Source organism: Amia ocellicauda, unplaced genomic scaffold (assembly GCF_036373705.1).
Source record: "Amia ocellicauda isolate fAmiCal2 unplaced genomic scaffold, fAmiCal2.hap1 HAP1_SCAFFOLD_159, whole genome shotgun sequence".
In the NCBI taxonomy this organism is placed as follows: Eukaryota; Metazoa; Chordata; class Actinopteri; order Amiiformes; family Amiidae; genus Amia; species Amia ocellicauda.
The window spans coordinates 22,279-47,439 of NW_027102722.1; the positions used below are offsets into that span (position 1 = coordinate 22,279).

Consider the following 25,161-nt stretch of genomic DNA (forward strand, 5'->3'; position numbering starts at 1 on the left):
TCAAAATTCAACTCTAGATCAACAAATCAAAGACAAATCACTTCCGTGACCAAATCAAAGACCATGGGATCGCATATGATTACACACAAATCGTTAAACAAAAAAGGTTATAAACACATTAACTACAATACCGGTTAGTAAGACGAAGGTGAGTCTCTCGTTAGTATTGTTAGTCAGACATTAAATAACTACGCAGGTTAGTATTTATGTCAGGTAACTTCTCGTTATATATATATCTGTCTCATTTACGTTTAGGTGCCGAGAAAGATCCTATCGTTACTTGTTACCACAATTTCCCTTAACTGATTATTATTCAATGATCAAGGATAGGCAGGGCCACCAATAATCTAACGTCTATTGACTTGTGTCAATTTCAGACTAAACAGTTAAACAGGAATGAGAAGATATTTCTCGGGGTTGACAGATTTTATTTCTAAAATTATCAACAAAACAGTTTAATGCAACACACATTTATATTTAAGAAAACGAAATGATATTACACATTCTAGAGTTTTGAATCACAGAATAACATTTCTAATTGATTTCTCAAATGTCATGAATCATGAACTCCAAACTGTTAAACTTATCTGAACTTCGTCGCAGAGAGGCCTCTCTGTCTTCGGGCTCAGATCACAGCACACGGCACATGGTCCGTGTGGTTTGGAACAAAGGCAGTGCGGTTCGGCTTTGTCCAAGAACTTCCACTCAGTCGATGCACCTGGAAATTGGGGTTTCGCGAAATTAGAGTCTTTTCCAAACAGATTTTCCACTGGTTTGAAGGCTCCAAGGTTGTGCACAAAATCTTCTTTGTAAGCAGGGTTCCACCGTAGTTACTTGAAGACAAAGTCTTTGAGGAAAGCAGAGCCCTGTTCGTTCCAAGGGTCAAGTTTCTTAAGACTCAAATAGCTATTTAAATGACTGAACACTTTCATATACATTCGACTTACTCAATTGTCCAGCTGTAAAACTCCACTGATCAGGTGGGCACAGGCGGGCATGCGCAGTCTGTAAAGTTCTTTCTTTAATATAGTCCTTTAATAGAATTCTTCGTACGGCTCAATCTCCTTCTCCCAGTTTAACTCTTCTGTTGCCGGCAAAGACTTGGTTGGTTTCTGGTTCCGGTTCGGGCAACAGAGCTACAGGTTGAGCTGTGGCAGCGAGTTACTGGTTCAGGTGAGAGAGAAATAGAGCGAGCGAGAGAGAGAGAGAGAGAGAGAGAGAGAGAGAGAGAGAGAGAGAGAGAGAGAGAGACTGTGCACTGTTCCTTATAGTCTGTCAGATCAATAGGTGATTGGTTCTTGAGTTCTTGAGATTGGATTTCGGTTTCAGCCCCCAGTGTCCTAATGGAGGGGGGCTTGATTTATGACTGATGTCAATCCATGCCATCTTTTGGAAATGCCGGTTGGCCCGGGTTCGTAGCTCTATGTCGGGATTTCGGCTCTCGTCCACTTCAAAGAGTTTTTATCACCTACAGGCCCCTTTCTCCAGACATCTCATAGCAGGATTCAACCTATTTGGCCTCTTCTCGGTGCCATCCTCCCCAAAACTGTCACTTTGATGCAAACCAGTTCCAAGCTGATGAGCAAAGGAAATCTGATAACTTTGGGGGTGGAGAGGTCTTCTTTAGATCAGTGCTTCAGCTCAGAGCCCGAATGCTCTTATCAAAATAAACCCAACATAACGCTACACAGTGGAACTGCAAGGCAATTGATTAAAGGGACATGTGGTGAATTCCTTTTTATCTTTATACTGTTGTTGGATGTCTCCTGTTCCTCTAAGTCTCATTTGGCCTTGGTTTTCCCCCTCTGTGTTGAATAATCGGGCTCTAAATAGCCCCGGCGTTTCTCCTGCAGTTCTTCGTTCTTTCCACTGCTAGCGCTGCCTTTGTGCAGCTTGTTATAGGATATTGTGAACTGAACCTATTTTGCTGTGAATTTATATTTACTGCGAATAGTTTATTGTGGCTGGTCTTGGTCTGTCTGCACTAAATAAATGATTTGTATCAAGGGATTATTTAGTTTGTCTGTGTACTTTTTTACCTAACCACTAAGGTCCACTCCTTGCACTTCACACATTTGCCCTTTTAATTACTCCCTTACTGACATACTTTAACATGCAATGTGCGTGTGATAATAGTTTTAGCAGCCTGTTGCCATTCAGGTGAGACAATACCTAGTAAATCCTTTTTTTTTTTTCATGTTGGTGCGCCGCGAAGGTTTTTGGTCTCAGCAAAGTGTGCCGTGGCATTACAACGCTTGGGAACCACTGGCTTGGCTTGTTGGGCATCCAGGTATGCACTGAGATTACGATCGGCACGATGATTGTCGTTCTCAGGAGAATTGTGTTTCTTTGCTGATCACGTTCTCTGTCGCTTTTTACACAGTTCTTACAAGTGGCACATTGGGGATGAAGAGCAGAGCATGCTGACACGCATAGCTGTGGACTTCTGCATGGCATGGGGCCACAGGTCATTCCAAGTATTTCAAGACGCCTGCAAATGTGTGGACACGTTGTGTTGGCCCAACCCTCACAGATTGTGCCAAGTCAAGTAGAGATGCATGTTGTGCTGTTCTAAAGTGACACGTCGTCAACAGCAAAAACATCTCTCAGAGTTCCTGGCTTGACTTGCCTCTGGAAGACAACACTTGCCCAGGCTGGATATTTGCCGAAAGAAGCAAAGAGGACTAGACACCTTGCCTAGACGCAACTGCATATTTCATTGTCACCTGGAAGGCCATCCAGGCTTTTCACCATCATGGCCCTCGGTCAACAAGGCGCCCGAACAGGGACTCGAACCCTGGACCCTCAGATTAAAAGTCTGATGCTCTAACACACAAATCGTTAAACAAAAAAGGTTATAAACACATTAACTACAATACCGGTTAGTAAGACGAAGGTGAGTCTCTCGTTAGTATTGTTAGTCAGACATTAAATAACTACGCAGGTTATTATTTATGTCAGGTAACTTCTCGTTATATATATATCAGTCTCATTTACGTTTAGGTGCCGAGAAAGATCCTATCGTTACTTGTTACCACAATTTCCCTTAACTGATTATTATTCAATGATCATGGATAGGCAGGGACACCAATTATCTAACGTCTATTGACTTGTGTCAATTTCAGACTAAACAGTTAAACAGGAATGAGAAGATATTTCTCGGGGTTGACAGATTTTATTTCTAAAATTATCAACAAAACAGTTTAATGCAACACACATTTATATTTAAGAAAACTAAATGATATTACACATTCTAGAGTTATGAATCACAGAATAACATTTCTAATTGATTTCTCAAATGTCATGAATCATGAACTCCAAACTGTTAAACTTATCTGAACTTCGTCGCAGAGAGGCCTCTCTGTCTTCGGGCTCAGATCACAGCACACGGCACATGGTCCGTGTGGTTTGGAACAAGGCAGTGCGGTTCGGCTTTGTCCAAGAACTTCCACTCAGTCGATGCAGCTGGAAGTTGGGGTTTCGCGAAATTAGAGTCTTTTCCAAACAGATTTTCCACTGGTTTGAAGGCTCCAAGGTTGTGCACAAAATCTTCTTTGTAAGCAGGGTTCCACCGTAGTTACTTGAAGACAAAGTCTTTGAGGAAAGCAGGGCCCTGTTCGTTCCAAGGGTCAAGTTTCTTAAGACTCAAATAGCTATTTAAATGACTGAACACTTTCATATACATTCGACTTACTCAATTGTCCAGCTGTAAAACTCCACTGATCAGGTGGGCACAGGCGGGCATGCGCAGTCTGTAAAGTTCTTTATTTAATAAAGTCCTTTAAAAGAATTCTTCGTACGGCTCAATCTCCTTCTCCCAGTTTAACTCTTCTGTTGCCGGCAAAGACTTGGTTGGTTTCTGGTTCCGGTTCGGGCAACAGAGCTACTGGTTGAACTGTGGCAGCGAGTTACTGGTTCAGGTGAGAGAGAAAGAGAGAGAGAGAGAAAGAGAGAGAGAGAGAGAGAGAGAGAGACTGTGCACTGTTCCTTATAGTCTGTCAGATCAATAGGTGATTGGTTCTTGAGTTCTTGAGATTGGATTTCGGTTTCAGCCCCCAGTGTCTTAATGGAGGGGGGCTTGATTTATGACTGATGTCAATCCATGCCATCTTTTGGAAGTGCCGGTTGGCCCGGGTTCGTAGCTCTATGTCGGGATTTCGGCTCTCGTCCACTTCAAAGAGTTTTTATCACCTACAGGCCCCTTTCTCCAGACATCTCATAGCAGGATTCAACCTATTTGGCCTCTTCTCGGTGCCATCCACCCCAAAACTGTCACTTTGATGCAAACCAGTTCCAAGCTGATGAGCAAAGGAAATCTGATAACTTTGGGGGTGGAGAGGTCTTCTTTAGATCAGTGCTTCAGCTCAGAGCCCAAATGCTCTTATCAAAATACACCCAACATAACGCTACACAGTGGAACTGCAAGGCAATTGATTAAAGGGACATGTGGTGAATTCCTTTTTATCTTTATACTGTTGTTGGATGTCTCCTGTTCCTCTAAGTCTCATTTGGCCCTGGTTTTCCCCCTCTGTGTTGAATAATCGGGCTCTAAATAGCCCCGGCGTTTCTCCTGCAGTTCTTCGTTCTTTCCACTGCTAGCGCTGCCTTTGTGCAGCTTGTTATAGGATATTGTGAACTGAACCTATTTTGCTGTGAATTTATATTTACTGCGAATAGTTTATTGTGGCTGGTCTTGGTCTGTCTGCACTAAATAAATGATTTGTATCAAGGGATTATTTAGTTTGTCTGTGTACTTTTTTACCTAACCACTAAGGGCCACTCCTTGCACTTCACACATTTGCCCTTTTAATTACTCCCTTACTGACATACTTTAACATGCAATGTGCGTGTGATAATAGTTTTAGCAGCCTGTTGCCATTCAGGTGAGACAATACCTAGTAAATCCTTTTTTTTTTTTTTCATGTTGGTGCGCCGCGAAGGTTTTTGGTCTCAGCAAAGTGTGCCGTGGCATTACAACGCTTGGGAACCACTGGCTTGGCTTGTTGGGCATCCAGGTATGCACTGAGATTACGATCGGCACGATGATTGTCGTTCTCAGGAGAATTGTGTTTCTTTGCTGATCATGTTCTCTGTCGCTTTTTACAAAGTTCTTACAAGTGGCACATTGGGGATGAGGAGCAGAGCATGCTGACACGCATAGCTGTGGACTTCTGCATGGCATGGGGCCACAGGTCATTCCAAGTATTTCAAGACGCCTGCAAATGTGTGGACACGTTGTGTTGGCCCAACCCTCACAGATTGTGCCAAGTCAAGTAGAGATGCATGTTGTGCTGTTCTAAAGTGACACGTCGTCAACGGCAAAAACATCTCTCAGAGTTCCTGGCTTGACTTGCCTCTGGAAGACAACACTTGCCCAGGCTGGATATTTGCAGAAAGAAGCAAAGAGGACTAGACACCTTGCCTAGACACAACTGCATATTTCATTGTCACCTGGAAGGCCATCCAGGCTTTTCACCATCATGGCCCTCGGTCAACAAGGCACCTGAACAGGGACTCGAACCCTGGACCCTCAGATTGAAAGTCTGATGCTCTACCGGCTGAGCTACCCGGGCTTCAGTGAAGTGCTTCACAATGTGTTGGCTTCATGATTGTTCCAGACCGCTTTCTGGCCGGTTTAGAAAACTGGGCTCAGGGTGAAAAGGGCCACATGCATATGAGATGTTTGGGCAATGCGAGTTCTCCACAGCAAATCCGAATTTCCGGTGTTTTCTCCTTGTCCTCATGCAATTCCAATGGCTTGACATTTGGGAGCTCGTCCAAAACCGATGTCAAACCATAATCACGCCTTCCTTCGAGCCGGAATTGAACCAGCGACCTAAGGATGCCCGCTGTCTGAAACCTACAGTCCTCCGCTCTACCAACTGAGCTATCGAAGCGAAGATTCTCACCGTCTTCCCCTGGCAGTCTCAGTGGCCGTGCAAAGCCAAGAAGCACCGTGGCTTGGCTCAGTGGTTTTCAACCCGTGTGCCGTGAGGACTACCCAATTGTGTCGTGAGATTTTTATCCCCTGAAAAATATTATGTCATTTTGTTTGGTCAACTTCATAAATCTTGTATCAAATCAAACTTATTCAAATGTGTGAAAATATTACATTTATACATCACCTGTAGAAAGCGTTTCATAACTGAAATGTTGTGTTTGCCGGACTGAACGCACACCTACACTGAGTTGCAGTGCTATCAGTTGTATCGTAAGGTACACTTATAAATTTCAATTTAAGAAGTGAATTTATAGTATCACCTTATCACGAATCCTGGAATCTTGTAGAACTCAATTTCTGTAATAATTGGACACAGACACCAATTCCAAAGATATAAATTGTTAAATTTATTCAAAAACAAAGACTAAATGTAGCACTACACTAATTATACAAAAGGGAAAAGCTAATTAAAATTCAACTCTAGATCAACAAATCAAAGACAAATCACTTCCGTGACCAAATCAAAGACCATGGGATCGCATATGATAACACACAAATCGTTAAACAAAAAAGGTTATAAACACATTAACTACAATACCGGTTAGTAAGACGAAGGTGAGTCTCTCGTTAGTATTGTTAGTCAGACATTAAATAACTACGCAGGTTAGTATTTATGTCAGGTAACTTCTCATTATATATATATCAGTCTCATTTACGTTTAGGTGCCGAGAAAGATCCTATCGTTACTTGTTACCACAATTTCCCTTAACTGATTATTATTCAATGATCAAGGATAGGCAGGGCCACCAATAATCTAACGTCTATTGACTTGTGTCAATTTCATACTAAACAGTTAAACAGGAATGAGAACATATTTCTCGGGGTTGACAGATTTTATTTCTAAAATTATCAACAAAACAGTTTAATGCAACACACATTTATATTTAAGAAAACTAAATGATATTACACATTCTAGAGTTATGAATCACAGAATAACATTTCTAATTGATTTCTCAAATGTCATGAATCATGAACTCCAAACTGTTAAACTTATCTGAACTTCGTCGCAGAGAGGCCTCTCTGTCTTCGGGCTCAGATCACAGCACACGGCACATGGTCCGTGTGGTTTGGAACAAAGGCAGTGCGGTTCGGCTTTGTCCAAGAACTTCCACTCAGTCGATGCAGCTGGAAGTTGGGGTTTCGCGAAATTAGAGTCTTTTCCAAACAGATTTTCCACTGGTTTGAAGGCTCCAAGGTTGTGCACAAAATCTTCTTTATAAGCAGGGTTCCACCGTAGTTACTTGAAGACAAAGTCTTTGAGGAAAGCAGGGCCCTGTTCGTTCCAAGGGTCAAGTTTCTTAAGACTCAAATAGCTATTTAAATGACTGAACACTTTCATATACATTCGACTTACTCAATTGTCCAGCTGTAAAACTCCACTGATCAGGTGGGCACAGGCGGGCATGCGCAGTCTGTAAAGTTCTTTATTTAATAAAGTCCTTTAAAAGAATTCTTCGTACGGCTCAATCTCCTTCTCCCAGTTTAACTCTTCTGTTGCCGGCAAAGACTTGGTTGGTTTCTGGTTCCGGTTCGGGCAACAGAGCTACAGGTTGAGCTGTGGCAGCGAGTTACTGGTTCAGGTGAGAGAGAAAGAGAGAGAGAGAGAAAGAGAGAGAGAGAGAGAGAGAGAGAGACTGTGCACTGTTCCTTATAGTCTGTCAGATCAATAGGTGATTGGTTCTTGAGTTCTTGAGATTGGATTTCGGTTTCAGCCCCCAGTGTCCTAATGGAGGGGGGCTTGATTTATGACTGATGTCAATCCATGCCATCTTTTGGAAATGCCGGTTGGCCCGGGTTCGTAGCTCTATGTCGGGATTTCGGCTCTCGTCCACTTCAAAGAGTTTTTATCACCTACAGGCCCCTTTCTCCAGACATCTCATAGCAGGATTCAACCTATTTGGCCTCTTCTCGGTGCCATCCTCCCCAAAACTGTCACTTTGATGCAAACCAGTTCCAAGCTGATGAGCAAAGGAAATCTGATAACTTTGGGGGTGGAGAGGTCTTCTTTAGATCAGTGCTTCAGCTCAGAGCCCAAATGCTCTTATCAAAATACACCCAACATAACGCTACACAGTGGAACTGCAAGGCAATTGATTAAAGGGACATGTGGTGAATTCCTTTTTATCTTTATACTGTTGTTGGATGTCTCCTGTTCCTCTAAGTCTCATTTGGCCTTGGTTTTCCCCCTAGGTGTTGAATAATCGGGCTCTAAATAGCCCCGGCGTTTCTCCTGCAGTTCTTCGTTCTTTCCACTGCTAGCGCTGCCTTTGTGCAGCTTGTTATAGGATATTGTGAACTGAACCTATTTTGCTGTGAATTTATATTTACTGCGAATAGTTTATTGTGGCTGGTCTTGGTCTGTCTGCACTAAATAAATGATTTGTATCAAGGGATTATTTAGTTTGTCTGTGTACTTTTTTACCTAACCACTAAGGGCCACTCCTTGCACTTCACACATTTGCCCTTTTAATTACTCCCTTACTGACATACTTTAACATGCAATGTGCGTGTGATAATAGTTTTAGCAGCCTGTTGCCATTCAGGTGAGACAATACCTAGTAAATCCTTTTTTTTTTTTTTCATGTTGGTGCGCCGCGAAGGTTTTTGGTCTCAGCAAAGTGTGCCGTGGCATTACAACGCTTGGGAACCACTGGCTTGGCTTGTTGGGCATCCAGGTATGCACTGAGATTACGATCGGCACGATGATTGTCGTTCTCAGGAGAATTGTGTTTCTTTGCTGATCACGTTCTCTGTCGCTTTTTACACAGTTCTTACAAGTGGCACATTGGGGATGAAGAGCAGAGCATGCTGACACGCATAGCTGTGGACTTCTGCATGGCATGGGGCCACAGGTCATTCCAAGTATTTCAAGACGCCTGCAAATGTGTGGACACGTTGTGTTGGCCCAACCCTCACAGATTGTGCCAAGTCAAGTAGAGATGCATGTTGTGCTGTTCTAAAGTGACACGTCGTCAACGGCAAAAACATCTCTCAGAGTTCCTGGCTTGACTTGCCTCTGGAAGACAACACTTGCCCAGGCTGGATATTTGCCGAAAGAAGCAAAGAGGACTAGACACCTTGCCTAGACGCAACTGCATATTTCATTGTCACCTGGAAGGCCATCCAGGCTTTTCACCATCATGGCCCTCGGTCAACAAGGCGCCCGAACAGGGACTCGAACCCTGGACCCTCAGATTAAAAGTCTGATGCTCTAACACACAAATCGTTAAACAAAAAAGGTTATAAACACATTAACTACAATACCGGTTAGTAAGACGAAGGTGAGTCTCTCGTTAGTATTGTTAGTCAGACATTAAATAACTACGCAGGTTAGTATTTATGTCAGGTAACTTCTCGTTATATATATATCAGTCTCATTTACGTTTAGGTGCCGAGAAAGATCCTATCGTTACTTGTTACCACAATTTCCCTTAACTGATTATTATTCAATGATCAAGGATAGGCAGGGCCACCAATAATCTAACGTCTATTGACTTGTGTCAATTTCATACTAAACAGTTAAACAGGAATGAGAACATATTTCTCGGGGTTGACAGATTTTATTTCTAAAATTATCAACAAAACAGTTTAATGCAACACACATTTATATTTAAGAAAACTAAATGATATTACACATTCTAGAGTTATGAATCACAGAATAACATTTCTAAATGATTTCTCAAATGTCATGAATCATGAACTCCAAACTGTTAAACTTATCTGAACTTCGTCGCAGAGAGGCCTCTCTGTCTTCGGGCTCAGATCACAGCACACGGCACATGGTCCGTGTGGTTTGGAACAAAGGCAGTGCGGTTCGGCTTTGTCCAAGAACTTCCACTCAGTCGATGCAGCTGGAAGTTGGGGTTTCGCGAAATTAGAGTCTTTTCCAAACAGATTTTCCACTGGTTTGAAGGCTCCAAGGTTGTGCACAAAATCTTCTTTGTAAGCAGGGTTCCACCGTAGTTACTTGAAGACAAAGTCTTTGAGGAAAGCAGGGCCCTGTTCGTTCCAAGGGTCAAGTTTCTTAAGACTCAAATAGCTATTTAAATGACTGAACACTTTCATATACATTCGACTTACTCAATTGTCCAGCTGTAAAACTCCACTGATCAGGTGGGCACAGGCGGGCATGCGCAGTCTGTAAAGTTCTTTCTTTAATATAGTCCTTTAATAGAATTCTTCGTACGGCTCAATCTCCTTCTCCCAGTTTAACTCTTCTGTTGCCGGCAAAGACTTGGTTGGTTTCTGGTTCCGGTTCGGGCAACAGAGCTACAGGTTGAGCTGTGGCAGCGAATTACTGGTTCAGGTGAGAGAGAAAGAGAGAGAGAGAGAGAGAGAGACTGTGCACTGTTCCTTATAGTCTGTCAGATCAATAGGTGATTGGTTCTTGAGTTCTTGAGATTGGATTTCGGTTTCAGCCCCCAGTGTCCTAATGGAGGGGGGCTTGATTTATGACTGATGTCAATCCATGCCATCTTTTGGAAATGCCGGTTGGCCCGGGTTCGTAGCTCTATGTCGGGATTTCGGCTCTCGTCCACTTCAAAGAGTTTTTGTCACCTACAGGCCCCTTTCTCCAGACATCTCATAGCAGGATTCAACCTATTTGGCCTCTTCTCGGTGCCATCCTCCCCAAAACTGTCACTTTGATGCAAACCAGTTCCAAGCTGATGAGCAAAGGAAATCTGATAACTTTGGGGGTGGAGAGGTCTTCTTTAGATCAGTGCTTCAGCTCAGAGCCCAAATGCTCTTATCAAAATACACCCAACATAACGCTACACAGTGGAACTGCAAGGCAATTGATTAAAGGGACATGTGGTGAATTCCTTTTTATCTTTATACTGTTGTTGGATGTCTCCTGTTCCTCTAAGTCTCATTTGGCCTTGGTTTTCCCCCTCTGTGTTGAATAATCGGGCTCTAAATAGCCCCGGCGTTTCTCCTGCAGTTCTTCGTTCTTTCCACTGCTAGCGCTGCCTTTGTGTAGCTTGTTATAGGATATTGTGAACTGAACCTATTTTGCTGTGAATTTATATGTACTGCGAATAGTTTATTGTGGCTGGTCTTGGTCTGTCTGCACTAAATAAATGATTTGTATCAAGGGATTATTTAGTTTGTCTGTGTACTTTTTTACCTAACCACTAAGGGCCACTCCTTGCACTTCACACATTTGCCCTTTTAATTACTCCCTTACTGACATACTTTAACATGCAATGTGCGTGTGATAATAGTTTTAGCAGCCTGTTGCCATTCAGGTGAGACAATACCTAGTAAATCCTTTTTTTTTTTTTTCATGTTGGTGCGCCGCGAAGGTTTTTGGTCTCAGCAAAGTGTGCCGTGGCATTACAACGCTTGGGAACCACTGGCTTGGCTTGTTGGGCATCCAGGTATGCACTGAGATTACGATCGGCACGATGATTGTCGTTCTCAGGAGAATTGTGTTTCTTTGCTGATCACGTTCTCTGTCGCTTTTTACACAGTTCTTACAAGTGGCACATTGGGGATGAAGAGCAGAGCATGCTGACACGCATAGCTGTGGACTTCTGCATGGCATGGGGCCACAGGTCATTCCAAGTATTTCAAGACGCCTGCAAATGTGTGGACACGTTGTGTTGGCCCAACCCTCACAGATTGTGCCAAGTCAAGTAGAGATGCATGTTGTGCTGTTCTAAAGTGACACGTCGTCAACGGCAAAAACATCTCTCAGAGTTCCTGGCTTGACTTGCCTCTGGAAGACAACACTTGCCCAGGCTGGATATTTGCCGAAAGAAGCAAAGAGGACTAGACACCTTGCCTAGATTTAACTGCATATTTCATTGTCACCTGGAAGGCCATCCAGGCTTTTCACCATCATGGCCCTCGGTCAACAAGGCGCCCGAACAGGGACTCGAACCCTGGACCCTCAGATTAAAAGTCTGATGCTCTAACACACAAATCGTTAAACAAAAAAGGTTATAAACACATTAACTACAATACCGGTTAGTAAGACGAAGGTGAGTCTCTCGTTAGTATTGTTAGTCAGACATTAAATAACTACGCAGGTTAGTATTTATGTCAGGTAACTTCTCGTTATATATATATCAGTCTCATTTACGTTTAGGTGCCGAGAAAGATCCTATCGTTACTTGTTACCACAATTTCCCTTAACTGATTATTATTCAATGATCAAGGATAGGCAGGGCCACCAATAATCTAACGTCTATTGACTTGTGTCAATTTCAGACTAAACAGTTAAACAGGAATGAGAAGATATTTCTCGGGGTTGACAGATTTTATTTCTAAAATTATCAACAAAACAGTTTAATGCAACACACATTTATATTTAAGAAAACTAAATGATATTACACATTCTAGAGTTTTGAATCACAGAATAACATTTCTAATTGATTTCTCAAATGTCATGAATCATGAACTCCAAACTGTTAAACTTATCTGAACTTCGTCGCAGAGAGGCCTCTCTGTCTTCGGGCTCAGATCACAGCACACGGCACATGGTCCGTGTGGTTTGGAACAAAGGCAGTGCGGTTCGGCTTTGTCCAAGAACTTCCACTCAGTCGAAGCACCTGGAAGTTGGGGTTTCGCGAAATTAGAGTCTTTTCCTAACAGATTTTCCACTGGTTTGAAGGCTCCAAGGTTGTGCACAAAATCTTCTTTGTAAGCAGGGTTCCACCGTAGTTACTTGAAGACAAAGTCTTTGAGGAAAGCAGGGCCCTGTTCGTTCCAAGGGTCAAGTTTCTTAAGACTCAAATAGCTATTTAAATGACTGAACACTTTCATATACATTCGACTTACTCAATTGTCCAGCTGTAAAACTCCACTGATCAGGTGGGCACAGGCGGGCATGCGCAGTCTGTAAAGTTCTTTATTTAATAAAGTCCTTTAAAAGAATTCTTCGTACGGCTCAATCTCCTTCTCCCAGTTTAACTCTTCTGTTGCCGGCAAAGACTTGGTTGGTTTCTGGTTCCGGTTCGGGCAACAGAGCTACAGGTTGAGCTGTGGCAGCGAGTTACTGGTTCAGGTGAGAGAGAAAGAGAGAGAGAGAGATAGAGAGAGAGAGAGAGAGAGAGAGAGACTGTGCACTGTTCCTTATAGTCTGTCAGATCAATAGGTGATTGGTTCTTGAGTTCTTGAGATTGGATTTCGGTTTCAGCCCCCAGTGTCCTAATGGAGGGGGGCTTGATTTATGACTGATGTCAATCCATGCCATCTTTTGGAAATGCCGGTTGGCCCGGGTTCGTAGCTCTATGTCGGGATTTCGGCTCTCGTCCACTTCAAAGAGTTTTTATCACCTACAGGCCCCTTTCTCCAGACATCTCATAGCAGGATTCAACCTATTTGGCCTCTTCTCGGTGCCATCCTCCCCAAAACTGTCACTTTGATGCAAACCAGTTCCAAGCTGATGAGCAAAGGAAATCTGATAACTTTGGGGGTGGAGAGGTCTTCTTTAGATCAGTGCTTCAGCTCAGAGCCCAAATGCTCTTATCAAAATACACCCAACATAACGCTACACAGTGGAACTGCAAGGCAATTGATTAAAGGGACATGTGGTGAATTCCTTTTCATCTTTATACTGTTGTTGGATGTCTCCTGTTCCTCTAAGTCTCATTTGGCCTTGGTTTTCCCCCTCTGTGTTGAATAATCGGGCTCTAAATAGCCCCGGCGTTTCTCCTGCAGTTCTTCGTTCTTTCCACTGCTAGCGCTGCCTTTGTGCAGCTTGTTATAGGATATTGTGAACTGAACCTATTTTGCTGTGAATTTATATTTACTGCGAATAGTTTATTGTGGCTGGTCTTGGTCTGTCTGCACTAAATAAATGATTTGTATCAAGGGATTATTTAGTTTGTCTGTGTACTTTTTTACCTAACCACTAAGGGCCACTCCTTGCACTTCACACATTTGCCCTTTTAATTACTCCCTTACTGACATACTTTAACATGCAATGTGCGTGTGATAATAGTTTTAGCAGCCTGTTGCCATTCAGGTGAGACAATACCTAGTAAATCCTTTTTTTTTTTTTTCATGTTGGTGCGCCGCGAAGGTTTTTGGTCTCAGCAAAGTGTGCCGTGGCATTACAACGCTTGGGAACCACTGGCTTGGCTTGTTGGGCATCCAGGTATGCACTGAGATTACGATCGGCACGATGATTGTCGTTCTCAGGAGAATTGTGTTTCTTTGCTGATCATGTTCTCTGTCGCTTTTTACAAAGTTCTTACAAGTGGCACATTGGGGATGAGGAGCAGAGCATGCTGACACGCATAGCTGTGGACTTCTGCATGGCATGGGGCCACAGGTCATTCCAAGTATTTCAAGACGCCTGCAAATGTGTGGACACGTTGTGTTGGCCCAACCCTCACAGATTGTGCCAAGTCAAGTAGAGATGCATGTTGTGCTGTTCTAAAGTGACACGTCATCAACGGCAAAAACATCTCTCAGAGTTCCTGACTTGACTTGCCTCTGGAAGACAACACTTGCCCAGGCTGGATATTTGCCGAAAGAAGCAAAGAGGACTAGACACCTTGCCTAGACGCAACTGCATATTTCATTGTCACCTGGAAGGCCATCCAGGCTTTTCACCATCATGGCCCTCGGTCAACAAGGCGCCCGAACAGGGACTCGAACCCTGGACCCTCAGATTAAAAGTCTGATGCTCTAACACACAAATCGTTAAACAAAAAAGGTTATAAACACATTAACTACAATACCGGTTAGTAAGACGAAGGTGAGTCTCTCGTTAGTATTGTTAGTCAGACATTAAATAACTACGCAGGTTAGTATTTATGTCAGGTAACTTCTCGTTATATATATATCAGTCTCATTTACGTTTAGGTGCCGAGAAAGATCCTATCATTACTTGTTACCACAATTTCCCTTAACTGATTATTATTCAATGATCAAGGATAGGCAGGGCCACCAATAATCTAACGTCTATTGACTTGTGTCAATTTCAGACTAAACAGTTAAACAGGAATGAGAAGATATTTCTCGGGGTTGACAGATTTTATTTCTAAAATTATCAACAAAACAGTTTAATGCAACACACATTTATATTTAAGAAAACTAAATGATATTACACATTCTAGAGTTTTGAATCACAGAATAACATTTCTAATTGATTTCTCAAATGTCATGAATCATGAACTCCAAACTGTTAAACTTATCTGAACTTCGTCGCAGAGAGGCCTCTCTGTCTTCGGGCTCAGATCACAGCACACGACACATGGTCCGTGTGGTTTGGAACAAAGGCAGTGCGGTTCGGCTTTGTCCAAGAACTTCCACTCAGTCGATGCACCTGGAAATTGGGGTTTCGCGAAATTAGAGTCTTTTCCAAACAGATTTTCCACTGGTTTGAAGGCTCCAAGGTTGAGCACAAAATCTTCTTTGTAAGCAGGGTTCCACCGTAGTTACTTGAAGACAAAGTCTTTGAGGAAAGCAGGGCCCTGTTCGTTCCAAGGGTCAAGTTTCTTAAGACTCAAATAGCTATTTAAATGACTGAACACTTTCATATACATTCGACTTACTCAATTGTCCAGCTGTAAAACTCCACTGATCAGGTGGGCACAGGCGGGCATGCGCAGTCTGTAAAGTTCTTTCTTTAATATAGTCCTTTAATAGAATTCTTCGTACGGCTCAATCTCCTTCTCCCAGTTTAACTCTTCTGTTGCCGGCAAAGACTTGGTTGGTTTCTGGTTCCGGTTCGGGCAACAGAGCTACAGGTTGAGCTGTGGCAGCGAGTTACTGGTTCAGGTGAGAGAGAAAGAGAGAGAGAGAGAGAGAGAGACTGTGCACTGTTCCTTATAGTCTGTCAGATCAATAGGTGATTGGTTCTTGAGTTCTTGAGATTGGATTTCGGTTTCAGCCCCCAGTGTCCTAATGGAGGGGGGCTTGATTTATGACTGATGTCAATCCATGCCATCTTTTGGAAATGCCGGTTGGCCCGGGTTCGTAGCTCTATGTCGGGATTTCGGCTCTCGTCCACTTCAAAGAGTTTTTATCACCTACAGGCCCCTTTCTCCAGACATCTCATAGCAGGATTCAACCTATTTGGCCTCTTCTCGGTGCCATCCTCCCCAAAACTGTCACTTTGATGCAAACCAGTTCCAAGCTGATGAGCAAAGGAAATCTGATAACTTTGGGGGTGGAGAGGTCTTCTTTAGATCAGTGCTTCAGCTCAGAGCCCAAATGCTCTTATCAAAATATACCCAACATAACGCTACACAGTGGAACTGCAAGGCAATTGATTAAAGGGACATGTGGTGAATTCCTTTTTATCTTTATACTGTTGTTGGATGTCTCCTGTTCCTCTAAGTCTCATTTGGCCTTGGTTTTCCCCCTCTGTGTTGAATAATCGGGCTCTAAATAGCCCCGGCGTTTCTCCTGCAGTTCTTCGTTCTTTCCACTGCTAGCGCTGCCTTTGTGCAGCTTCTTATAAGATATTGTGAACTGAACCTATTTTGCTGTGAATTTATATTTACTGCGAATAGTTTATTGTGGCTGGTCTTGGTCTGTCTGCACTAAATAAATGATTTGTATCAAGGGATTATTTAGTTTGTCTGTGTACTTTTTTACCTAACCACTAAGGGCCACTCCTTGCACTTCACACATTTGCCCTTTTAATTACTCCCTTACTGACATACTTTAACATGCAATGTGCGTGTGATAATAGTTTTAGCAGCCTGTTGCCATTCAGGTGAGACAATACCTAGTAAATCCTTTTTTTTTCTTTTTCATGTTGGTGCACCGCGAAGGTTTTTGGTCTCAGTAAAGTGTGCCGTGGCATTACAACGCTTGGGAACCACTGGCTTGGCTTGTTGGGCATCCAGGTATGCACTGAGATTACGATCGGCACGATGATTGTCGTTCTCAGGAGAATTGTGTTTCTTTGCTGATCATGTTCTCTGTCGCTTTTTACAAAGTTCTTACAAGTGGCACATTGGGGATGAGGAGCAGAGCATGCTGACACGCATAGCTGTGGACTTCTGCATGGCATGGGGCCACAGGTCATTCCAAGTATTTCAAGACGCCTGCAAATGTGTGGACACGTTGTGTTGGCCCAACCCTCACAGATTGTGCCAAGTCAAGTAGAGATGCATGTTGTGCTGTTCTAAAGTGACACGTCGTCAGAGTTCCTGGCTTGACTTGCCTCTGGAAGACAACACTTGCCCAGGCTGGATATTTGCCGAAAGAAGCAAAGAGGACTAGACAGCTTGCCTAGACGCAACTGCATATTTCATTGTCAACTGGAAGGCCATCCAGGCTTTTCACCATCAGGGCCCTTGGTCAACAAGGCACCCGAACAGGGACTCGAACCCTGGACCCTCAGATTAAAAGTCTGATGCTCTACCGGCTGAGCTACCCGGGCTTCAGTGAAGTGCTTCACAATGTGTTGGCTTCATGATTGTTCCAGACCGCTTTCTGGCCGGTTTAGAAAACTGGGCTCAGGGTGAAAAGGGTCACATGCATATGAGATGTTTGGGCAATGCGAGTTCTCCACAGCAAATCTGAATTTCCGGTGTTTTCTCCTTGTCCTCATGCAATTCCAATGGCTTGACATTTGGGAGCTCGTCCAAAACCGATGTCAAACCATAATCATGCCTTCCTTCGAGCCGGAATTGAACCAGCGACCTAAGGATGCCCGCTGCCTGAAACCTACAGTCCTCCGCTCTACCAATTGAGCTATCGAAGGGAAGCTTCTCACCGTCTTCCCCTGGCAGTCTCAGTGGCCGTGCAAAGCCAAGAAGCACCGTGGCTTGGCTCAGTGGTTTTCAACCCGTGTGCCGTGAGGACTACCCAATTGTGTCGTGAGATTTTTATCCCCTGAAAAATATTATGTCATTTTGTTTGGTCAACTTCATAAATCTTGTATCAAATCAAACTTATTCAAATGTGTGAAAATATTACATTTATACATCACCTGTAGAAAGCGTTTCATAACTGAAATGTTGTGTTTGCCGGACTGAACGCACACCTACACTGAGTTGCAGTGCTATCAGTTGTATCGTAAGGTACACTTATAAATTTCAATTTAAGAAGTGAATTTATAGTATCACCTTATCACGAATCCTGGAATCTTGTAGAACTCAATTTCTGTAATAATTGGACACAGACACCAATTCCAAAGATATAAATTGTTAAATTTATTCAAAAACAAAGACTAAATGTAGCACTACACTAATTATACAAAAGGGAAAAGCTAATCAAAATTCAACTCTAGATCAACAAATCAAAGACAAATCACTTCCGTGACCAAATCAAAGACCATGGGATCGCATATGATAACACACAAATCGTTAAACAAAAAAGGTTATAAACACATTAACTACAATACCGGTTAGTAAGACGAAGGTGAGTCTCTCGTTAGTATTGTTAGTCAGACATTAAATAACTACGCAGGTTAGTATTTATGTCAGGTAACTTCTCGTTATATATATATCAGTCTCATTTACGTTTAGGTGCCGAGAAAGATCCTATCGTTACTTGTTACCACAATTTCCCTTAACTGATTATTATTCAATGATCAAGGATAGGCAGGGCCACCAATAATCTAACGTCTATTGACTTGTGTCAATTTCAGACTAAACAGTTAAACAGGAATGAGAAGATATTTCTCGGGGTTGACAGATTTTATTTCTAAAATTATCAACAAAACAGTTTAATGCAACACACATTTATATTTAAGAAAACTAAATGATATTACACATTCTAGAGTTATGAATCACAGAATAACATTTCTAATTGATTTCTCAAATGTCATGAATCATGAACTCCAAACTGTTAAACTTATCTGAACTTCGTCGCAGAGAGGCCTCTCTGTCTTCGGGCTCAGATCACAGCACACGGCACATGGTCCGTGTGGTTTGGAACAAAGGCAGTGCGGTTCGGCTTTGTCCAAGAACTTCCACTCAGTCGATGCACCTGGAAGTTGGGGTTTCGCGAAATTAGAGTCTTTTCCAAACAGATTTTCCACTGGTTTGAAGGCTCCAAGGTTGTGCACAAAATCTTCTTTGTAAGCAGGGTTCCACCGTAGTTACTTGAAGACAAAGTCTTTGAGGAAAGCAGGGCCCTGTTCGTTCCAAGGGTCAAGTTTCTTAAGACTCAAATAGCTATTTAAATGACTGAACACTTTCATATACATTCGACTTACTCAATTGTCCAGCTGTAAAACTCCACTGATCAGGTGGGCACAGGCGGGCATGCGCAGTCTGTAAAGTTCTTTATTTAATAAAGTCCTTTAAAAGAATTCTTCGTACGGCTCAATCTCCTTCTCCCAGTTTAACTCTTCTGTTGCCGGCAAAGACTTGGTTGGTTTCTGGTTCCGGTTCGGGCAACAGAGCTACAGGTTGAGCTGTGGCAGCGAGTTACTGGTTCAGGTGAGAGAAAGAGAGAGAGAGAGAAAGAGAGAGAGAGAGAGAGAGAGAGAGAGAGACTGTGCACTGTTCCTTATAGTCTGTCAGATCAATAGATGATTGGTTCTTGAGTTCTTGAGATTGGATTTCGGTTTCAGCCCCCAGTGTCCTAATGGAGGGGGGCTTGATTTATGACTGATGTCAATCCATGCCATCTTTTGGAAATGCCGGTTGGCCCGGGTTCGTAGCACTATGTCGGGATTTCGGCTCTCGTCCACTTCAAAGAGTTTTTATCACCTACAGGCCCCTTTCTCCAGACATCTCATAGCAGGATTCAACCTATTTGGCCTCTTCTCGGTGCCATCCTCCCCAAAACTGTCACTTTGATGCAAACCAGTTCCAAGCTGTTGAGCAAAGGAAATCTGATAACTTTGGGGGTGGAGAGGTCTTCTTTAGATCAGTGCTTCAGCTCAGAGCCCAAATGCTCTTATCAAAATACACCCAACATAACGCTACACAGTGGAACTGCAAGGCAATTGATTAAAGGGACATGTGGTGAATTCCTTTTTATCTTTATACTGTTGTTGGATGTCTCCTGTTCCTCTAAGTCTCATTTGGCCTTGGTTTTCCCCCTCTGTGTTGAATAATCGGGCTCTAAATAGCACCGGCGTTTCTCCTGCAGTTCTTCGTTCTTTCCACTGCTAGCGCTGCCTTTGTGAAGGCAGATGGTGCTTGTGAGAAGTCAACAGCATGTCCACCGAAAAGGGTGTCTGACTCCTGGTTTTGGATCCGGAAGGGTTGATAACAGACCGAAACGGTTACAATATGATACTGCTTAGATTAACTGTGGATATGTATTGTGATCGTGCTCGGCTCAGGTGTGCGTTCAGTCTGCACACAATACATTTCGGTCGCGAAACGTTTAATCAAATCGAATAAAATGGCAGGGATAGCATGTTTGATCCGTGTGCTATTGTTTTTCTAAAATTGTAATGCCCTTTGTAACGTTTAACTACTTCGTTAAATACAGCTTGTTATAGGATATTGTGAACTGAACCTATTTTGCTGTGAATTTATATTTACTGCGAATAGTTTATTGTGGCTGGTCTTGGTCTGTCTGCACTAAATAAATGATTTGTATCAAGGGATTATTTAGTTTGTCTGTGTACTTTTTTACCTAACCACTAAGGGCCACTCCTTGCACTTCACACATTTGCCCTTTTAATTACTCCCTTACTGACATACTTTAACATGCAATGTGCGTGTGATAATAGTTTTAGCAGCCTGTTGCCATTCAGGTGAGACAATACCTAGTAAATCCTTTTTTTTTTTTTTCATGTTGGTGCGCCGCGAAGGTTTTTGGTCTCAGCAAAGTGTTCCGTGGCATTACAACGCTTGGGAACCACTGGCTTGGCTTGTTGGGCATCCAGGTATGCACTGAGATTACGATCGGCACGATGATTGTCGTTCTCAGGAGAATTGTGTTTCTTTGCTGATCACGTTCTCTGTCGCTTTTTACACAGTTCTTACAAGTGGCACATTGGGGATGAAGAGCAGAGCATGCTGACACGCATAGCTGTGGACTTCTGCATGGCATGGGGCCACAGGTCATTCCAAGTATTTCAAGACGCCTGCAAATGTGTGGACACGTTGTGTTGGCCCAACCCTCACAGATTGTGCCAAGTCAAGTAGAGATGCATGTTGTGCTGTTCTAAAGTGACACGTCGTCAACGGCAAAAACATCTCTCAGAGTTCCTGGCTTGACTTGCCTCTGGAAGACAACACTTGCCCAGGCTGGATATTTGCCGAGAGAAGCAAAGAGGACTAGAAACCTTGCCTAGACGCAACTGCATATTTCATTGTCACCTGGAAGGCCATCCAGGCTTTTCACCATCATGGCCCTCGGTCAACAAGGCGCCCGAACAGGGACTCGAACCCTGGACCCTCAGATTAAAAGTCTGATGCTCTAACACACAAATCGTTAAACAAAAAAGGTTATAAACACATTAACTACAATACCGGTTAGTAAGACGAAGGTGAGTCTCTCGTTAGTATTGTTAGTCAGACATTAAATAACTACGCAGGTTAGTATTTATGTCAGGTAACTTCTCGTTATATATATATCAGTCTCATTTACGTTTAGGTGCCGAGAAAGATCCTATCATTACTTGTTACCACAATTTCCCTTAACTGATTATTATTCAATGATCAAGGATAGGCAGGGCCACCAATAATCTAACGTCTATTGACTTGTGTCAATTTCAGACTAAACAGTTAAACAGGAATGAGAAGATATTTCTCGGGGTTGACAGATTTTATTTCTAAAATTATCAACAAAACAGTTTAATGCAACACACATTTATATTTAAGAAAACTAAATGATATTACACATTCTAGAGTTTTGAATCACAGAATAACATTTCTAATTGATTTCTCAAATGTCATGAATCATGAACTCCAAACTTTTAAACTTATCTGAACTTCGTCGCAGAGAGGCCTCTCTGTCTTCGGGCTCAGATCACAGCACACGGCACATGGTCCGTGTGGTTTGGAACAAAGGCAGTGCGGTTCGGCTTTGTCCAAGAACTTCCACTCAGTCGATGCACCTGGAAATTGGGGTTTCGCGAAATTAGAGTCTTTTCCAAACAGATTTTCCACTGGTTTGAAGGCTCCAAGGTTGTGCACAAAATCTTCTTTGTAAGCAGGGTTCCACCGTAGTTACTTGAAGACAAAGTCTTTGAGGAAAGCAGGGCCCTGTTCGTTCCAAGGGTCAAGTTTCTTAAGACTCAAATAGCTATTTAAATGACTGAACACTTTCATATACATTCGACTTACTCAATTGTCCAGCTGTAAAACTCCACTGATCAGGTGGGCACAGGCGGGCATGCGCAGTCTGTAAAGTTCTTTCTTTAATATAGTCCTTTAATAGAATTCTTCGTACGGCTCAATCTCCTTCTCCCAGTTTAACTCTTCTGTTGCCGGCAAAGACTTGGTTGGTTTCTGGTTCCGGTTCGGGCAACAGAGCTACAGGTTGAGCTGTGGCAGCGAGTTACTGGTTCAGGTGAGAGAGAAAGAGAGAGAGAGAGAGAGAGAGAGAGAGAGACTGTGCACTGTTCCTTATAGTCTGTCAGATCAATAGGTGATTGGTTCTTGAGTTCTTGAGATTGGATTTCGGTTTCAGCCCCCAGTGTCCTAATGGAGGGGGGCTTGATTTATGACTGATGTCAATCCATGCCATCATTTGGAAATGCTGGTTGGCCCGGGTTCGTAGCTCTATGTCGGGATTTCGGCTCTCGTCCACTTCAAAGAGTTTTTATCACCTACAGGCCCCTTTCTCCAGACATCTCATAGCAGGATTCAACCTATTTGGCCTCTTCTCGGTGCCATCCTCCCCAAAACTGTCACTTTGATGCAAACCAGTTCCAAGCTGATGAGCAAAGGAAATCTGATAACTTTGGGGGTGGAGAGGTCTTCTTTAGATCAGTGCTTCAGCTCAGAGCCTGTCTCCTGTTCCTCTAAGTCTCATTTGGCTTTGGTTTCCCCCCTCTGTGTTGAATAATCGGGCTCTAAATAGCCCCGGCGTTTCTTCTGCAGTTCTTCGTACTTTCCACTGCTAGCGATGCCTTTGTGCAGCTTGTTATAGGATATTGTGAACTGAACCTATTTTGCTGTGAATTTATATTTACTGCGAATAGTTTATTGTGGCTGGTCTTGGTCTGTCTGCACTAAATAAATGATTTGTATCAAGGGATTATTTAGTTTGTCTGTGTACTTTTTTACCTAACCACTAAGGGCCACTCCTTGCACTTCACACATTTGCCCTTTTAATTACTCCCTTACTGACATACTTTAACATGCAATGTGCGTGTGATAATAGTTTTAGCAGCCTGTTGCCATTCAGGTGAGACAATACCTAGTAAATCCTTTTTTTTTTTTTTCATGTTGGTGCGCCGCGAAGGTTTTTGGTCTCAGCAAAGTGTGCCGTGGCATTACAACGCTTGGGAACCACTGGCTTGGCTTGTTGGGCATCCAGGTATGCACTGAGATTACGATCGGCACGATGATTGTCGTTCTCAGGAGAATTGTGTTTCTTTGCTGATCATGTTCTCTGTCGCTTTTTACAAAGTTCTTACAAGTGGCACATTGGGGATGAGGCATAGCTGTGGACTTCTGCATGGCATGGGGCCACAGGTCATTCCAAGTATTTCAAGACGCCTGCAAATGTGTGGACACGTTGTGTTGGCCCAAACCCTCACAGATTGTGCCAAGTCAAGTAGAGATGCATGTTGTGCTGTTCTAAAGTGACACGTCGTCAACGGCAAAAACATCTCTCAGAGTTCCTGGCTTGACTTGCCTCTGGAAGACAACACTTGCCCAGGCTGGATATTTGCCGAAAGAAGCAAAGAGGACTAGACACCTTGCCTAGACGCAACTGCATATTTCATTGTCACCTGGAAGGCCATCCAGGCTTTTCACCATCATGGCTCTCGGTCAACAAGGCGCCCGAACAGGGACTCGAACCCTGGACCCTCAGATTAAAAGTCTGATGCTCTACCGGCTGAGCTACCCGGGCTTCAGTGAAGTGCTTCACAATGTGTTGGCTTCATGATTGTTCCAGACCGCTTTCTGGCCGGTTTAGAAAACTGGGCTCAGGGTTAAAAGGGTCACATGCATATGAGATGTTTGGGCAATGCGAGTTCTCCACAGCAAATCCGAATTTCCGGTGTTTTCTCCTTGTCCTCATGCAATTCCAATGGCTTGACATTTGGGAGCTCGTCCAAAACCGATGTCAAACCATAATCACGCCTTCCTTCGAGCCGGAATTGAACCAGCGACCTAAGGATGCCCGCTGCCTGAAACCTACAGTTCTCCGCTCTACCAACTGAGCTATCGAAGTGAAGCTTCTCACCATCTTCCCCTGGCAGTCTCAGTGGCCGTGCAAAGCCAAGAAGCACCGTGGCTTGGCTCAGTGGTTTTCAACCCGTGTGCCGTGAGGACTACCCAATTGTGTCGTGAGATTTTTATCCCCTGAAAAATATTATGTCATTTTGTTTGGTCAACTTCATAAATCTTGTATCAAATCAAACTTATTCAAATGTGTGAAAATATTACATTTATACATCACCTGTAGAAAGCGTTTCATAACTGAAATGTTGTGTTTGCCGGACTGAACGCACACCTACACTGAGTTGCAGTGCTATCAGTTGTATCGTAAGGTACACTTATAAATTTCAATTTAAGAAGTGAATTTATAGTATCACCTTATCACGAATCCTGGAATCTTGTAGAACTCAATTTCTGTAATAATTGGACACAGACACCAATTCCAAAGATATAAATTGTTAAATTTATTCAAAAACAAAGACTAAATGTAGCACTACACTAATTATACAAAAGGGAAAAGCTAATCAAAATTCAACTCTAGATCAACAAATCAAAGACAAATCACTTCCGTGACCAAATCAAAGACCATGGGATCGCATATGATAACACACAAATCGTTAAACAAAAAATGTCATAAACACATTAACTACAATACCGGTTAGTAAGACGAAGGTGAGTCTCTCGTTAGTATTGTTAGTCAGACATTAAATAACTACGCAGGTTAGTATTTATGTCAGGTAACTTCTCGTTATATATATATCAGTCTCATTTACGTTTAGGTGCCGAGAAAGATCCTATCGTTACTTGTTACCACAATTTCCCTTAACTGATTATTATTCAATGATCAAGGATAGGCAGGGCCACCAATAATCTAACGTCTATTGACTTGTGTCAATTTCATACTAAACAGTTAAACAGGAATGAGAAGATATTTCTCGG

The 25,161-nt window shown here is 42.9% G+C and overlaps 6 non-coding genes across 6 annotated transcripts; all 6 read right to left on the reverse strand.

The window, feature by feature from the left end:
* Nucleotides 1-5,500: 5,500 nt before the first annotated feature.
* On the reverse strand, nt 5,501-5,573 carry trnae-uuc (transfer RNA glutamic acid (anticodon UUC)). The gene has a single exon. It is a non-coding gene; the product is annotated as a tRNA-Glu (tRNA).
* A 235-nt stretch (nt 5,574-5,808) lies between these two features.
* On the reverse strand, nt 5,809-5,897 carry trnay-gua (transfer RNA tyrosine (anticodon GUA)). Its single transcript is given in 2 exon segments — nt 5,809-5,844; nt 5,861-5,897. It is a non-coding gene; the product is annotated as a tRNA-Tyr (tRNA).
* Nucleotides 5,898-17,281: 11,384 nt separating this feature from the next.
* Nucleotides 17,282-17,354, reverse strand: trnak-uuu (transfer RNA lysine (anticodon UUU)). The gene has a single exon. It is a non-coding gene; the product is annotated as a tRNA-Lys (tRNA).
* A 235-nt stretch (nt 17,355-17,589) lies between these two features.
* trnay-gua (transfer RNA tyrosine (anticodon GUA)) lies at nt 17,590-17,678 on the reverse strand. Its single transcript is given in 2 exon segments — nt 17,590-17,625; nt 17,642-17,678. It is a non-coding gene; the product is annotated as a tRNA-Tyr (tRNA).
* Nucleotides 17,679-23,838: 6,160 nt separating this feature from the next.
* trnak-uuu (transfer RNA lysine (anticodon UUU)) lies at nt 23,839-23,911 on the reverse strand. Its single transcript has one exon. It is a non-coding gene; the product is annotated as a tRNA-Lys (tRNA).
* A 235-nt stretch (nt 23,912-24,146) lies between these two features.
* On the reverse strand, nt 24,147-24,235 carry trnay-gua (transfer RNA tyrosine (anticodon GUA)). The gene is given in 2 exon segments: nt 24,147-24,182; nt 24,199-24,235. It is a non-coding gene; the product is annotated as a tRNA-Tyr (tRNA).
* Nucleotides 24,236-25,161: the final 926 nt, after the last annotated feature.